The sequence below is a fragment of the Budorcas taxicolor genome, chromosome 19 (genome assembly GCF_023091745.1).
Source record: "Budorcas taxicolor isolate Tak-1 chromosome 19, Takin1.1, whole genome shotgun sequence".
In the NCBI taxonomy this organism is placed as follows: Eukaryota; Metazoa; Chordata; class Mammalia; order Artiodactyla; family Bovidae; genus Budorcas; species Budorcas taxicolor.
In genome coordinates, this window is record NC_068928.1 from 37679464 (window position 1) to 37695465 (window position 16002).

Sequence of the window (16002 nt, forward strand, 5' to 3'; positions counted from 1 at the left end):
ACTAGTTTGATGTTTATTTAAAAATACACAGACTTTGCAAGCCATCTGGAAAAGGCTCTGAAGAGGCTCCTGATAAGGGCATCTCACCATATCCCAGCAGCAGGGCAGTAAATCTAGAACACGTAGAAACATCAAAAAAAAGCCCTTCCTTGATCAGATGTTGTAAAGAATTTGCCAAGTGTGCAGATAAGGAGATCAGTAGAGAGTGCCTGTGTGAATCCTTCAGAGAAAGCCCATTTATTTTCTCCTTCTCTGTTACCTTCTGCTGTCTAGCCAAGTGAGGCTTGCACAACAAGGGGGAGGTGGGCGAGCACTGGCTGTGAGGCTACACAGCCCAAGTTACATATGGCCTCTCTTCCCCAGGTGCCCCGCAACACAGGAGGGTCTCGCCTTTCCTTATCAGTTTTGAAATACGAGGCACAGAGACTCAACAGCTGCCAAGGGAAAAGGCTATCACAGAGCAAATACCTGAAGGGGAGAGACATATTTGAGAAAGAACAGATAACATTTTCAACATATTTAGAGATCCCAGCCCTCATTCGGCTTCAGTATCCCTTCACCTGAGCTTTTACCAATAAGATGTGTCAAACAAATTAAACTGTTCAGGGGAAGGCATCTTACCAGTCCTTTCTTCTTGTGTTGAAGCTGGCTTGGAGACAAACATGCTGAAATAATCAGTCTTGGTAATTTCACAAGCTAAGGGACTCCAAGCATGCCATATTTTTTTCTTTTTTTAATAAACACCAACTGCTTTTTATTATTCAGTTCCAGAAACCTTTCACAAGATGGTACAAATAAGAAAAAGAAACACACCCCTGCCCGAAACTTTACAACCACAGCTCAGCTAATGATATTTTTTCCATTGTTCCCAGTCAGCTCCAAACCCATTGTGTGCGAAGTCCATTTTTCCATGCATCTAAATGATAGATACAGCCTATGAAATTCTTCATTCTATTTGTAGCAGCTTATGCAGAGGCAGCCAAACACAAAGCTTCAGGACAAACTATATAGAAACTTTACAAAGTGGGATTTGAATTTAAAATATGAAACACAAAATCTACACAAAACTGATAAAAATCAAGCACAGATATCAGGACTGAAATTTATAACCCATGTGTGAAAGGGAGTCTTGTTTCAAGTGTTTTATTCTGCTATAGAACAGTCGAGATAAAGATGTAAAGCTTTGTGGTTAGTTTAAATTATATACTCTGTAGATACTATACCAATTTAAAAAGTTACACATAGACCAACAGATGTCCATCAGTTCATCTGGGTTGACCAGATGCTCCAGCTGGATTGCAGAAAACAAACCAGGCCAATGTGGAAAGAAAATCCACCCGTGCAATTTGTTTGCAGAGTTTACTGATGGGCCCATTGCACTCCTGGTCCGTGATGGCTACTGCTTTCTTCATCAGAGCTATCATTATAGGCGTCAGGCCTCTGACCACCTCCTGAGTCCTGAGTGCTATCAAATTCTTGAAGCTCTACCTTCTCTGTGTCTCCAATAATACTTAGAACTTCTGGTCTAGATGATAGAAGATCTTCTATTTCAGAAAGCTTGTCTAGGTCAATCCAGTTGTTTTCAGGAAACTGCACATCAAACTTTATGTAAAGATCACCTTTTTCAAAGGGATTATGATATTGTGGCATTCCTTTACCTTGAACTATAAGAACACATCCTGGTTTGATTACTTTGCCAGGGGGTTATTTTACCACAATCTGATGTCCATCAAGGTGCTTAAATGTGAACTGAAATCCACACAGAGCTTTAACAAGTCCTATCTTATATGTCATGTGCAAATCATTCCCATCTCTCTGGAACACCTCATGTTCTTTTTCTTGTAGCAAAAGAACAACGTCTCCTGTGTCCTCTCCTGGGGCCTGCTCTGCTTCCCCAGTAAATGTAAATTCTCTGTCCATGTTTTAGGCCTTTGTCTATGTGGACTTCAAGAATCTTGACTTCTTTAATCACCTTCTTCCCTTCACATTTTTTACAATGGCCCTTTTCATTAATTACCTCTCCTTCTCCAATACAGTCCGAACACACAGACTGCATCTGCTGTACCATTCCTGGAGCCAGCTGTTTGATGATGTGTACACCTCAACCCCGACCAGCACTACTCTTCTGAATAGCTAGCTCCACACTCTCACCGTGGCCACTGCGCGCACCGCAGAGTGCGTTCTTGCTGAGGTGTAGTCTGGTTGTCTTGCCATTACACAGGTCTTCTAAAAATACTTTGAGCGGATGCATCATGTCCCCTCCTCTTCTTCTGCCATTTCGACTTCTGCTCTGATTGACCATGAAGCCAAATAAGCCTCCACCAAAAATGTGAGAGAAAATACCCATGCCACCACTTCCACCAACCTTCCCAAAGACCTTGTTCTCCATATCCGTCATATAGTTCCCGCTTCTCAGGATTTGATAGTACTTCATATGAAAAACCAGAAAGGCGATGGCACCCCACTCCAGTACGCTTGCCTGGAAAATCCCACGGATGGAGGAGCCTGGTGGGCTGCCATTCATGGGGTCGCCAAGAGTCAGACATGACTGAGCGACTTCACTTTCAATTTTCCCTTTCATGCATTGGAGAAGGAAATGGCAACCCACTCCAGTGTTCTTGCCCGGAGAATCCCAGGGACGGGGGAGCCTGGTGGGCTGCCGTCTATGGGGTTGCACAGAGTCGGACACGACTGAAGCGACTTAGCAGCAGCGGCATATGAAAAACTTATTTCTTTGAATTTGTCACCAGCATTTGGACTCTTATCAGGATGGTATTCTTTGTCTAACTTTATATATGCCTTCTTCAGTTCGTTCTCGCTGGCGCCACGCGGGACGCCCTGGATGTACAGTTTGCTGTCGGCCACGTTCGCCTTGGCGGCTGCCGGGCAGCTCACAGGCAAGAAGGCGGAGCAGCAGGAGGAGCGAAGCTGGGCCCTAAAGCAGCAGCGGAGGTGTGGGCGGAGACAGCGAGCAGGCACACCATATTTTCTTCTTTGCAGACGGTCACTCTCAACCCCTAGACCAAAGGGAGTATCAACTTTTGCTGAAATAATTAAATAGTAGTAATGGGGGAATTACAGTTCTTTCTCTCAGCAGTTCTTTATTAAAACTCAGTTCAGTTCAGTCGCTCAGTCGTGTCCGACTCTTTGCGACCCCATGAATCGCAGCACGCCAGGCCTCCCCGTCCATCACCAACTCCCGGAGTTCACTCAGACTCACGTCCATCGAGTCAGTGATGCAATCCAGCCATCTCATCCTCTGTCGTCCCCTTCTCCTCCTGCCCCCTGCCCCCAATCCCTCCCAGCATCAGAGTCTTTTCCAATGAGTCAACTCTTCGCATGAGGTGGCCAAAGTACTGGAGTTTCAGCTTTAGCATCATTCCTTCCAAAGAAATCCCAGGGCTGATCTCCTTGCGAATGGACTGGTTGGATCTCCTTGCAGTCCAAGGGACTCTCAAGAGTCTTCTCCAACACCACAGAGATGAAAACAGGATTAAAACTGAATAACCGATTGGAATGCAGAGTTCCAAAGAGTAGCAAGGAGAGAGAAGAAAGCCTTCCTAAGTGATCAGTGCAAAGAAATAGAGGAAAACAATAGAATGAGAAGGACTAGAGATCTCTTCAAGAAAATTAAAGATACCAAGGGAACACTTCATGCAGAGATGGGCTCAATAAAGGACAGGAATGGTATGGACCTAACAGAAGCAGAAGATATTAAGAAGAATATGTGGCAAGAATACACAGAAGAACTATACAAAAAAGATCATCACAACCCAGATAATCATGATGGTGTGATCACTCACCTAGAGCCAGACATCCTGGAATACAAAGTCAAGTCGGCCTTAGAAAGCATCACTACGAACAAAGCTAGTGGAGGTGATGGAATTCCGATTGAGCTATTTCAAATCCTAAAAGATGATGCTGTGAAAGTGCTGCACCCAATATGCCAGCAAATTTGGACAACTTAGCAGTGGCCACAGGACTGGAAAAGGTCAGTTTTCATTCCAATCCCAAAGAAAGGCGATGCCAAAGAATGCTCAAACTACTGCACAATTGCACTCATCTCACACGCTAGTAAAGTAATGCTCAAAATTCTCCAAGTTAGGCTTCAACAGTACGTTGAACCGTGAACTTTGAGATGTTCAAGCTGGATTTAGAAAAGGCAGAGGAACCAGAGATCAAATTTCCAACATCCGTTGGATCATCAAAAAAGCAAGAGCATTCCAGAAAAACATCTACTTCTGCTTTATTGACTATTCCAAAGCCTTTGACTGTGTGGATCACCACACACTGTGGAAAATTCTGAAAGAGATGGGAATACCAGACCACCTGACGTGCCTCTTGAGAAATCTGTATGCATATCAGGAAGCAACAGTTAGAACTGGACATGGAACAACAGACTGGTTCCAAATAGGGAAAGGAGTACATCAAGGCTGTATATTTAACATATGCTTATTTAACCCTGCTTATTTAACTTATATGCAGACTACATCATGAGAAACACTTGGCTGGAGGAAGCACAAGCTGGAATCAACACTTCCAGGAGAAATATCAATAACCTCAGATATGCAGATGATACCACCCTTATGGCAGAAAGCAAAGAAGAACTAGAGACCCTCCTGATGACAGTGAAAGAGGAGAGTGAAAAGTTGGCTTAAAACTCAACATTCAGAAAACTAAGATCATGGATGGCATCTGGTCCCATCACTTCATGGGAAATAGATGGGGAAACAGTGGAAACAGTGTCAGACTTTATTTTGGGGGGCTCCAAAATCACTGCAGATGGTGATTGCAGCCATGAAATTAAAAGATGCTTCCTCCTTGGAAGAAAAGTTATAACCAACCTAGACAGCATATTAGAAAGCAGAGACATTACTTTGCCAACAAAAGGTCCATATAGTCAAAGCTATGGTTTTTCCAGTAGTCACGTATGGATGTGAAAATTGGACTATAAAGAAAGCTGAGTGCCGAAGAATTGATGCTTTTGAACTGTGGTGTTGGAGAAGACTCTTGAGAATCCCTTGGACTGCAGGGAGATCCAGCCAGTCCATCCTAAAGGAGATCAGTCCTGAGTGTTCATTGGAGGGACTAATGTTGAAGCTGAAACTCCAATACTTTGGCCACCTGATGCGAAGAGCTGACTCATTGGAAAAGACCCTGATGCTGGGAAAGATTGAAGGCAGGAGGAGAAGGGGATGACAGAGGATGAAATGGTTGGATGGCATCACTGACTCTATGGACATGAGTTTGAGCAAGCTCTGGGAGATGGTGAAGGACAGGGAAGCCTGGCGTGCTGCAGTCCATGGAGTCACAAAGAGTCAGACTGAGTGACTGAACTGACTGAACCCATATTGGGATCATGATTGTTGCTCAGTTGCTCAATCATGTCTGACTTGTTGGGGTCCCATGGACTGCAGCATGCCAGGCCTCCCTGTCAATTACCAACTCCCTGAGTTTACCCAAACGCATGTCCATCAAGTCGGTGATGCCATCCAACCATCTCATCCTCTGTCGTCCCCTTCTCTTCCTGCCTTCAATCTTTCCCAGTATCAGGGTCTTTTCCATGAGTCAGCTGTTCGCATCAGGTGGCCAAAGTATTGGAGTTTCAGCTTCAACATCAATCCCTCCAATGAACACTCAGGACTGATCTCCTTTATGATGGACTGCTTGGATCTCCCTGCAGTCCAAGGGACTCTCAAGAGTCTTCTCCAACACCACAGTTCAAAAGCAGCAATAGCAAAGTAATATCTCTGTTTTTTAACATGCTGTCTAGATTGGTCATAGCTTTTCTTCCAAGGAGGAAGCATCTTTTAATTTCATGGCTGCAATCACCATCTGCAGTGATTTTGGAGCCCCCCAAAATAAAGTCTGACACTGTTTCCACTGTTTCCCCATCTATTTGCCATGAAGTGATGGGATTGCATGCCATGATCTTAGTTTTCTGAATGTTGAGTTTTAAGCCAGCTTTTTCATTCTCCTCTTTCACCTTCATCAAGAGGCTCTTTAGTTCCTATTCGCTTTCTGCCTTAAGGGTGGTGTTATCTGCATATCTGAGGTTATTGATATTTTGCCCGGCAATCTTGATTCCAGCTTGTGCTTCATCCAGCCCGGCATTTTGCTTGATGTACTCTTCATGTAAGTTAAATAAGCAGGGTGACAATATACAGTCTTGACATAGTCCTTTCCTGCTTTTGAACCAGTCCATTGTTCCATGTCCGGTTCTAACTGTTGCTTCTTGACCTGCATACAGGTTTTCACAGGGATCATGCTGGAATTCTTTTATAGGCCAAGTTAAGGGTTCGTGAGCCTCTTCAGCTCTCACTTTCATCTTTCCCATCATCAGCACTGCTTGTTAGCTAAAGAAATGGAGGGAAAAGGAATTTCGATTAATTGGAGGCAACATTAAAGGAATCTAAGAGTGCTCCACACATAACAAGCTTGCAGAGAGGGTTCTGATGGGAAATCCAAGACAAGCCAAATGAAGTAAGGAGGAGGTGAGGTGTATTCTGTGGAATTAATAATCTGAAATGTACTACCAGGAAGAGACTAATTCCAGATTCCTACAGCTTCAAATTCTCTTAAAATATAAGGATAGCTGGGAGGCAAGAAAATTCTTAAAACTTACATTGTGAAAATATGAGGTCACCAGTTTAAAGAATGAAAAGATACTGGGTTTTATGAGGGGATCTCGAAAAATGAGAAGAAAGAAAAAGCTGGGTGTTTAAGTCTCTTTCTTTTTAGAATTGCGATACATATTCCTAATGTTCTTGGCCTTTTATATATCCTTGAGACCTTACCAGGTCTTACCTGGTGACATTTCCCTCCAAAACATGGTATTCTTTTCTATTTTGACTTCTAATAAGCTCTGCCATTTGTCTGAATGATTTTCTACTCATTTTACATCTGGAAAACCTCATTCGTCTTCCAAGATGCAGCTCAAATATTTCAAGGAAGACTTCCCACCATCCATAGCCAGAGTGAATCTCTGTCCTTATCTGCTCTGCCCAAGTCTCTTAATTCCACCATTGGGCCCTTACGTTGCATATATTTCTTGTTCTTATGTCTGTTCATTTTTGTATCCTTAATACCTGGGGGGGGAGACATATCTTGTAAATAAATATGAAATACTGAAAAGATAAGTGAATGAATACAAGGGTAAAGATGAGTAGATCAAACATTTGGCATAGATGACGTAATATTAACAACAGACAGATATAACAAATATATTTAATTTTGAGTTTTTTCTCTTCTTCACATAACATAGAGATCTTCAAGATTTAAGTAACAATAACTTTAGTAAGGAGGGTTTTTGTCTCACTATCTCACCTCTAAGGCATCATTCAGTTCCAGGTGTGATGTTTTAAGAGCGTCTTAGACTCCCTGAATTGGAACGGACCATGAAGATTATTTGGCCCAATCTCGTTTTCATGACAATGTTTTCATCAAGTGGTTGTCCAGCCTCTGATTGCAACTCACCCATCACCAGAGTCAGGGAGCTAACAACTTCCTGACACAGTCAGTTTTCTCTTCAAACCTTATTTAACATGAACTTTGTTTTAATGAACTTTCTCCCTTTGCTCCTAGGGCTTAATCCTTTAGCTCTCAGAAGACAGTCATAATGCCTTCCCTACCTCAGTCTTTCCCACTCCAGGTGAAACCCTGTTATCCTTCAGCAGCTCATTATATGACATGACAATATTACCCAAGAAACCAGAGGAATATGCTTTGACCACACCGGGCGCAGAGCATAGCGCCACCAGCATAGAAGTCCATTAGGACTGTCGCATTTTCCTTATTCTTGCAATCCTAACAGCTACTTATGGAGGCTTGTTGAATATTCACTTATGTTTCAAGCTCTTAACACTCAGTGTATCATTTAATTCTTTTCCTATTTTGTACATGATGAAACTGAGACTTGTAGAGGATAAATACTTGCCCAGAGTCACACTATGAGTACTATATTTCTGTTAATACAGCTTGTGATTATTTTTTGTTTTGTTGACTTTTTTGGGGCAGTCATACCTAGAGTTAACTCCTACTGAAACATCTAACTATTTTCTGCATGTGTGATGACTTGGTCATTATTTCCACCTTCATAAAGCAATTAAGAAATATTTTTCCCCCAAAATTTTATTATATAAATTTTCAAATATTGAGAAAATATTGAAAGAATAGTACAATGAACACTGTACATCTACCTGAGTCCACGGGTTATCATTTTATCAGGTTGGTTTTATATAACTTTTTATTTATACATCTATCTTTCCATCCATGAATTTCAAAATAGGTTGCACTTCTCCCTTAAATTTTTTAGTATGCATTTCCTAAGAATAAAAAATATTGTCCTATATAAACAATTGTCACACTTAAAAAAGTTAGCAATAATACCCAGTCCTTACAAACTCCTTTAACTTTCCCAAAATATCTTTTGCAAAAAATTGTGGTATAATACACATCACATAAAATTTACAATTTTAATAATTTTTAAGTGTACAGAACACAAGTGTTAAGCACATTCACTTTGGTGCAAACAATTCTAGAACTCTTTTCATCTTGAAAAACTGAAACTCTGTATCCATTAAATAATCACTCCTCATTCTCTTTTTCTCCAGCCCATGATAACCACCGTTCCATCGTCTACCTCTATGAATTTGACTACTCTGGATACTTCATGTAAGTGAAATCATACAATGTTTGTCATTTTTATGACTGGCTTATTTCACTTAGCATAATGTCCTCAAAATTCATCCATGTTGTAGTGTGGGAAATATAGATTTTCCGTCCTTTTTAAGGCTGAATTATATTCCATTGTGTGTTTATATCATATTTATTTATTCACCTGTTGATGGACACTTGAGTTGCTTCTACCTTTATGTTATTTTGAATAGTGCTGCTGTGAACATGAGTGCATAAGTATCTTTTGAAGCCTTTATTTGAATTCTTTAGAGTATATACCCAGAAGTGGAATTGCTGGGTTGTGTGATAATTTATATAATTTTGAGGGGAACCTTTATACTGCTTTCCCCAGCAGCTGCTCACTTCTTACCAAGGGTTTTCATTTCTTTACATCCTCACCAATGCTTCTTTTCTTTTCTTTTCTTTCTTTCTTTCTCTTTTTCTTTGATGGTAGCTATTCTAATGGATGTGATGTGGTTTCTCATTGTGGTTTAAATTACTTTTCCTTAATGATTAGTGATGCTGGACATCCTTTCATGTGCTTATTGGCTCTTTGTATATCTTCTTTAGAGAAATGTCTAGTCAAGTCCTCTGCCTATTTGTAATAGAGTTGTTTATTTTTTGTTGTTGAATTGTAAGAGTTCCTTATACATTCTGGATATTAACCCCTTCTCAGATATAAGATTTGTAAATATTTTCTTCCATTCTGTGGATTGCCTTTCACTCTGTTTATGTCCTTTGATGAAACAGTGACTTTTTGAATTCAAAATACCTTTGTTCTGACTAAACTTCATGTCTTTGCATGTTTTATCTCTACCTAGAATGTCCTCCTACCTTCTTCTGTTTGGATAATGCTTATGCATCCTCTAATACTCAGCCCCATTGTCGCCTCCTCCACTCCATCTGAATTGGACCTTTTACAACTGTATTCCTAGAGTATTCTCCACAGGAGCCTCTATTATGGCTTTTAGTCTAGAGCATTATAGCCCTCTGATTACCTTGAAGGCAAAGACCACTTTGTTTGTCTTTATTTTCATAGTGCCTAGAACAGTGGCTCATAAACTTCTATTGAACTAGCAAGTGTTATATTTAGCTGAACACTCTGAACTCGAGAGGTCAGAGGAAATCACCAAGAATGGAGAAAAGTGATGATGATGAAAAAGCATGTGTGTAATATTTTACAATAATCAAATAATGTAGACATATATTATTTCATTCCACCCAGCTTTATTGATGTATGATTGACAAAACTTGTATGTATTTAGGTTGTACAATGTGATTTTTTTTAAAGGCCAATGTAATGATTTAATACACGTATACATTATGAAATTATTACCACAATCAAGTTAATTAATACATCCATCACCTCACATAATTTTATTTGCTTTTGTTTTGTGGTGAGAACACTTAGTATCTACTCATTCAGCAAATACCAAATATATAAGAAAGTGAAGAGGAACTAAAAAGCCTCTTGATAAAAGTGAAAGAGGAGAGTGAAAAAGTTGGCTTAAAGCTCAACATTCAGAAAACGAAGATCATGGCATCTGGCCCCATCACCTCAAGGGAAATAGATGGGGAAACAATGGAAACAGTATCAGACTATCTTTTTGGGCTCCAAAATCACTGCAGATGGTGACTGCAGCCATGAAATTAAAAGACGCTTATTCCTTGGAAGAAAAGTTATGACCAACCTAGATGGCATATTGAAAAGCAGAGACATTACTTTGCCAACAAAGGTCTGTTTAGTCAAGGCTATGGTTTTTCCTGTGGTCCTGTATGGATGCGAGAGTTGGACTGTGAAGAAAGCTGAGCGCTGAAGAATTGATGCTTTTGAACTGTGGTGTTGGAGAAGACTCTTGAGAGTCCCTTGGACTGCAAGGAGATCCAACCAGTCCATTCTAAAGGAGATCAGCCCTGGGATTTCTTTGGAAGAAATGATGCTAAAGGTGAAACTCCAGTACTTTGGCCACCTCATGCGAAGAGTTGACTCATTGGAAAAGACTCTGATGCTGGGAGGGATTGGGGGCAGAAGGAAAAGGGGACGACAGAGGATGAGATGGCTGGATGGCATCACCGACTCAATGGACATGAGTTTGAGTGAACTCTGGGAGACGGTGATGGACAGGGAGGCCTGGCGTGCTGCAATTCATGGGGTCACAAAGAGTCAGACATGACTGAGTGACTGAACTGAGCTGAACTGATGGACCTTTGTTGGCAAATTTATATCTCTGCTTTTTAATATGCAGTCAAGGTTTGTCATAGCTTTCCTTCCAAGGAGTGTCTTTTTATTTCATGGGGGCAGTCACCATCTGCAGTAATGTTGGAGCCCAAGGAAATAAAATCTGTCACTGCTTCCACTTTGCCATGAAGTGATGGGACTGGATGCCATGATCTTAGTTTTTTCTTAGTGTTGAGTTTCAAGCCAGCTTTTTTACTCTCTTCTTTCCCCCATCAAGAGACTCTTTGGTTCTTCTTCACTTTCTGCCATTAGGGTGGTATCATCTGCATATCTGAGGTTATTGATATTTCCCCTGACAATCTTAGTTCCAGCTTGTGATTCATCCAGTCAGACATTTTGCACGATATACTCTGCATATAGGGGTTTCCCAGGTGGCTCAGTGGGCAAAGGATCCGCCTGCAATGCAGAAGGTGCAGGAGATGCGAGCTCAATCCCTGAGTTAGAAAGTTCCCCTGAAGGTGGGCATGGCAACCCACTCCAGTATTCTTGCCTGGAGAATCTCATGGACAGAGGAGCCTGCTGCTGCTGCTGCTGCTAAGTCACTTCAGTCGTGTCTGACTCTGTGTGACCCCATAGATGGCAGCCCACAAGGCTTCCCTGTCCCTGGGATTCTCCAGGCAAGAACACTGGAGTGGGTTGCCATTTCCTTCTCCAATGCATGAAAGTGAAAAGTGAAAGTGAAGTCACTCAATCATGTCTGACTCTTAGCGACCCCATGGACTGCAGCCTACCAGGCTCCTCTGTCCATGGATTTTCCAGGTAAGAGTACTGGAGTGGGTTGCCATTGCTTTCTCCAACAGAGGAGCCTGGCAGACTACAAAGAATTGCAGAGTTGAACATGACTGAAGCAATTAAGCACACATTCACTCATGCACACTCTGCATATAAGTTAAATAAGCAAAATGACAATATGCAGCCTTGTTATACTCCTTTCCCAATTTCAAACCACTCAGCTATTCTATGTCCTATTTTAACTATTGCTTCTTGACCCCCATACATTTTTCTCAGGAGACAGGTAAGGTGGTCTGGTATTCCCATTTCCATATAGTCAAAGCTATGGTTTTTCCAGTAGTCAGGTATGGATGTGAGAGCTGGACCATAAAGAAGGCTGAGTGCAGAAGAACTGATGCTTTAAAAGTTGTGGTATTGAAGAAGACTCTTGGGAGTCCTTTGGACTGCAAAGAGAGCAAACCAGTCAATCCTATAGGAAATCAATCCTGAATATATATTGGAAGGACTGATGCTGAAGCTGAAGCTCCAATACTTTGGCCACCTGATGTGAAGAACTGACTTATTGGAAAAGACCCTGACGCTGGGAAAGATTGAAGGTGAAAGGAGAAGGAGCAGCAGAAGAGGAGGTGGTTAGATAGCATCACTGACTCAATGGACATGAATGTGAACAAACTTCAGGAGATAGTGAAGGACAGGGGAGCCTGGTGTGCCGCAGTCCATGGGGTCACAGAGAGTCGGACATGACTTAGTGACTGAACAACAACAAGACCACGATGATACATACTAGTTTCCCTGAACTTATTCATCTTCTGGCCAAAATTCTGTGCCTTTCAACCAATATCTCCACATAGCCTCTATATCTCAGTGCTTAGCAACCACCATTCTACTGTTTGTTTCTATGAGTTGAACTTTTTTAGATTCCACATATATGGAGATCACATAGCATTTGTCTTTCTGTGTCTGGTTTATTTCACTTAGCATAATGTCCTTCAGATTCATCCATGTTGTTGCACATGGCACAATCTCTTTTTTAACAGCTGAATAATATTCCTGTGTGTGTCACATTTTCTTTCTCTGTTCATCTGTCGGTGCATCCATGTCTTGGCAGTGAAAGCATGGAGTCCTAACCACTGGGCCACTAGGGAATTCCTAGGCTGTTTCCATATCTTGGCTATTGTAAATAATACTGCAACAAACATGAGGATGAAGACATCTCTTCAACATACTGATTCCATTTCCTTTGGATGTATACCCAGAAGTGGGATTGCTGGATCATACAGCAGTTCTATTTTTTTTGAAAAACCTCATTACTTTTTTCCATAACGGTTGTCCAAATTGACATTCCTATCAGCAATGTACAAGGGTTCCCTTGTCCACATCTTCACCAACCCTATTTATCTCTTATCTTTTTAATAGCAGCCAGGTTAGCCATCTTAATTGATGTGAGGTGATATTTCACTGTGGTTTTGATTTACATTTCTCTGATGGTTAGTGATGTTTAGCACCTTTTCTGGAGAAGGCAATGGCACCCCACTCCAGTACTCTTGCGCCTGGAAAATCCCATGGACAGAGGAGCCTGGTGGGCTATAGTCCATGGGGTCGCTAAGAGTCGGGCACGACTGAGCGACTTCACTTTCACTTTTCACTTTAATGCATTGGAGAAGGAAATGGCAACCCACTCCAGTGTTCTTGCCTGGAGAATCCCAGGGATGGTGGAGCCTGGTGGGCTGCCATCTATGGGGTTGCACAGAGTTGGACATGAGTGAAGCGACTTAGCAGCAGCAACAGCACCTTTTCACATACCTGTTGGCCATTTGTATGCCTTCTTCGAAAAAATGTCATCTCAGGTCTTTTTAATCCAGTTATTTTTATTTTTTTGCTACGAGTTCTTTGTGTATTTTGGATATTAACTTCTTATCAGATATATGGTTTGCAAATATCTTCTCTCAATCCATAGGTTGCCTTTTCATTTTGTTGATGGTTCACTCACTTTGCTGTATATTACTTGGCTTGTTTTTACTTTGACATAGTCCCATTTATTTATTTTTGCTTTTGTTACCTGTGCTTTTGGTGTTACACGCAAAAAATTATTGCCAAAACCAATGTCAAGGAGTTTTCCCCCTGCGTTTTCTTCTAGGAGTTTTATGGTTTCACGTTTTACTTTTATTTTATTTTTGGCTGCACTGCATGGCATGCAAAATCTTAGTTTCCTGCTGCTGCTGCCAGGGATCAAATCCATACCTCCTGCAGAGGAAGTGTGGAGTCTTAACTACTGGACTTCCAGGGAAATCCCTCAGGTTTTACATTGAAATCTAATCCATTTTGAATTATTTTTTGCATATGTGTAAGATAGGGCCCAGTGCATTCTGTTGCATGTGGATATCCAATTTCCCCAACACTATTTATTGAAGAGATTATCCTTTTCTAATATATGTTATATATTCTTGATGCTCTTGTCAAAGATTAGTTGGCCATATATGTGTGGATTTATTTCTGGGCTCTGTATTCTGTTCCATTGGTCTGTGTGTCTGTTTTTATGCCAGTATCATACTGTTCTGATTACTATAGCCTTACAGTGTAGTTTGAAGTCAGAAAGTGTTATGTCTCCAGGTTTGTTCGTCTTTCTCAAGATTGCCTTGACTAGGCAGGGTTTTTTGTGGTTCCATATGAATTTTAGAATTTCTTTTTTATATTTCTGTGAAAAGTCCATTGAAATTTTGATGGACTACATTGAATCTGTAGATCATTTTGGGTAGTATGAACATGTTAACAATATTAATTCTTCTAATTCGTGAATATGAGATATCTTTCCATTTATTGGCATCTTTTTCAATTTGTCTCATCAGTGTCTGATAGTTTTCAGTGTACAAATATTTCACCTCCTTGTATTTTATTCTTTCTGGTGCTATTATAAATTGGACTGGTTTCTTAATTTTCTTTTTGACAGTTCAGTGTTAGTATATAGAAATGAAACTGATTTTTGTATGTTAATTTAGTGCTTTAGTGGTGTCTTTAGGTATTTCTATAGGTAAGTTCCTGTCAACTACAATTAGAGAGAATTTAACTTCTTTTCTGATGTGGATGCCTTTTATTTTTTTTTTCTTGCCTAACTGATCCAACTAAGTCTTCCAGTGTAATGTTGAATAGCAGTTATGAGAGTGGGTATCTTTGTCATGTTTTTGACCTTAGAGGAAAAGTTGTCAACTTTTCATCACTGAGTGTGATGTTAGTGGGTTTGTCATAGATGGCTTCTTATGTTGAGGTACTTTCTTCTATACTTAATTTGTGGAGAGTTTTGAATCGTGAGAGGATTTTGAATTTTGTTAAATGCCTTTTTGGCATCTATTAAGGTGATTATATGGTTTTTATCCTTTATTATGTTAATGCAGAACATCACATTTATTAATTTGCATATGTTGACTCATGCTTGCAGGGATAAATCCTACTTGATCATAGTGTTTGATCCTTTTAATGTGCTATTGAATTCATCTGCTAGTATTTTGTTGAGGGTTCTTGCATCTATGTTCATGAAGGATATTGGCTATAACTTTCTTATAGTGTTCTTGTCAGGCCTTGGTATCAGGGTAATGCTGGCCTTGTAAAATGAGTTTGAAAGTGTTCTCTCCTCTTTAATTTTTTAGAAAATTTTGAGAAGGATTGATGTTAGTTCTTTAAATGTTTGGTAGATTTACCAGTGAAGCCAACTGGTCCTCGGCTTTTCTTTATTAGGGATTCTTGATTACTGATTCAATCTCCTGACTCATTACTGGTCTGTTTAGATTTTCTTTTTCTTCAATATTCAGTCTTGGTTGGTTGTATGTTTCTAGGAATTTATCCACTTCTTCAAGTTTCTCCAATTTGTTGGCATATAATTATTCACAGTAGCCTCTTATGATCCTTTGCATTTCTGTGGTGTGATGTTATCTTATTTGATCCTCAAAACAGTAGGTAAAGTATGCATATTTAGTCTTCATTTTACAGAGGAAGAAGGTGAACTTCCGAGAGGTTCATTGACTTTCTTAAGGCTACATAGACGAAAATTGGTGGGGCCAGGTCTTTTCACTACCAGTTCATTGTTCTTTTCCTGTATAGGGCATTGTGGAAGTAACTGAAAATGCTTAGCTTGGAGTAGAAAAGACTTACAGCAGATATTACAGACATTTTCAAAGATCTAAAAGACTAACACATGGAGTTCTTGAAAGGGCTTCCATTTATTGTTTAGCTCTTAAGAGTGAGATTAGGAAGGTAATAGGAAGAACTTTTCGACAATAAAACTGTCCAGATTTGAACTGGACTTTCTAATCAACTTCCTATAACTTGGGGTGTTAAAGCATCAGCATATGGCCATCTGAAAG

The 16002-nt window shown here is 40.4% G+C and overlaps 1 protein-coding gene and 1 pseudogene across 1 annotated transcript in view; both read right to left on the reverse strand.

Moving 5' to 3' along the window:
- The window catches only part of NFE2L1 (NFE2 like bZIP transcription factor 1), a 592815-nt gene that overhangs the window by 141384 nt on the left and 435429 nt on the right, over positions 1-16002 (reverse strand). The gene's annotated exons all lie outside the window — the stretch shown is intronic.
- On the reverse strand, positions 1360-9559 carry LOC128065433 (dnaJ homolog subfamily A member 2-like; annotated as a pseudogene).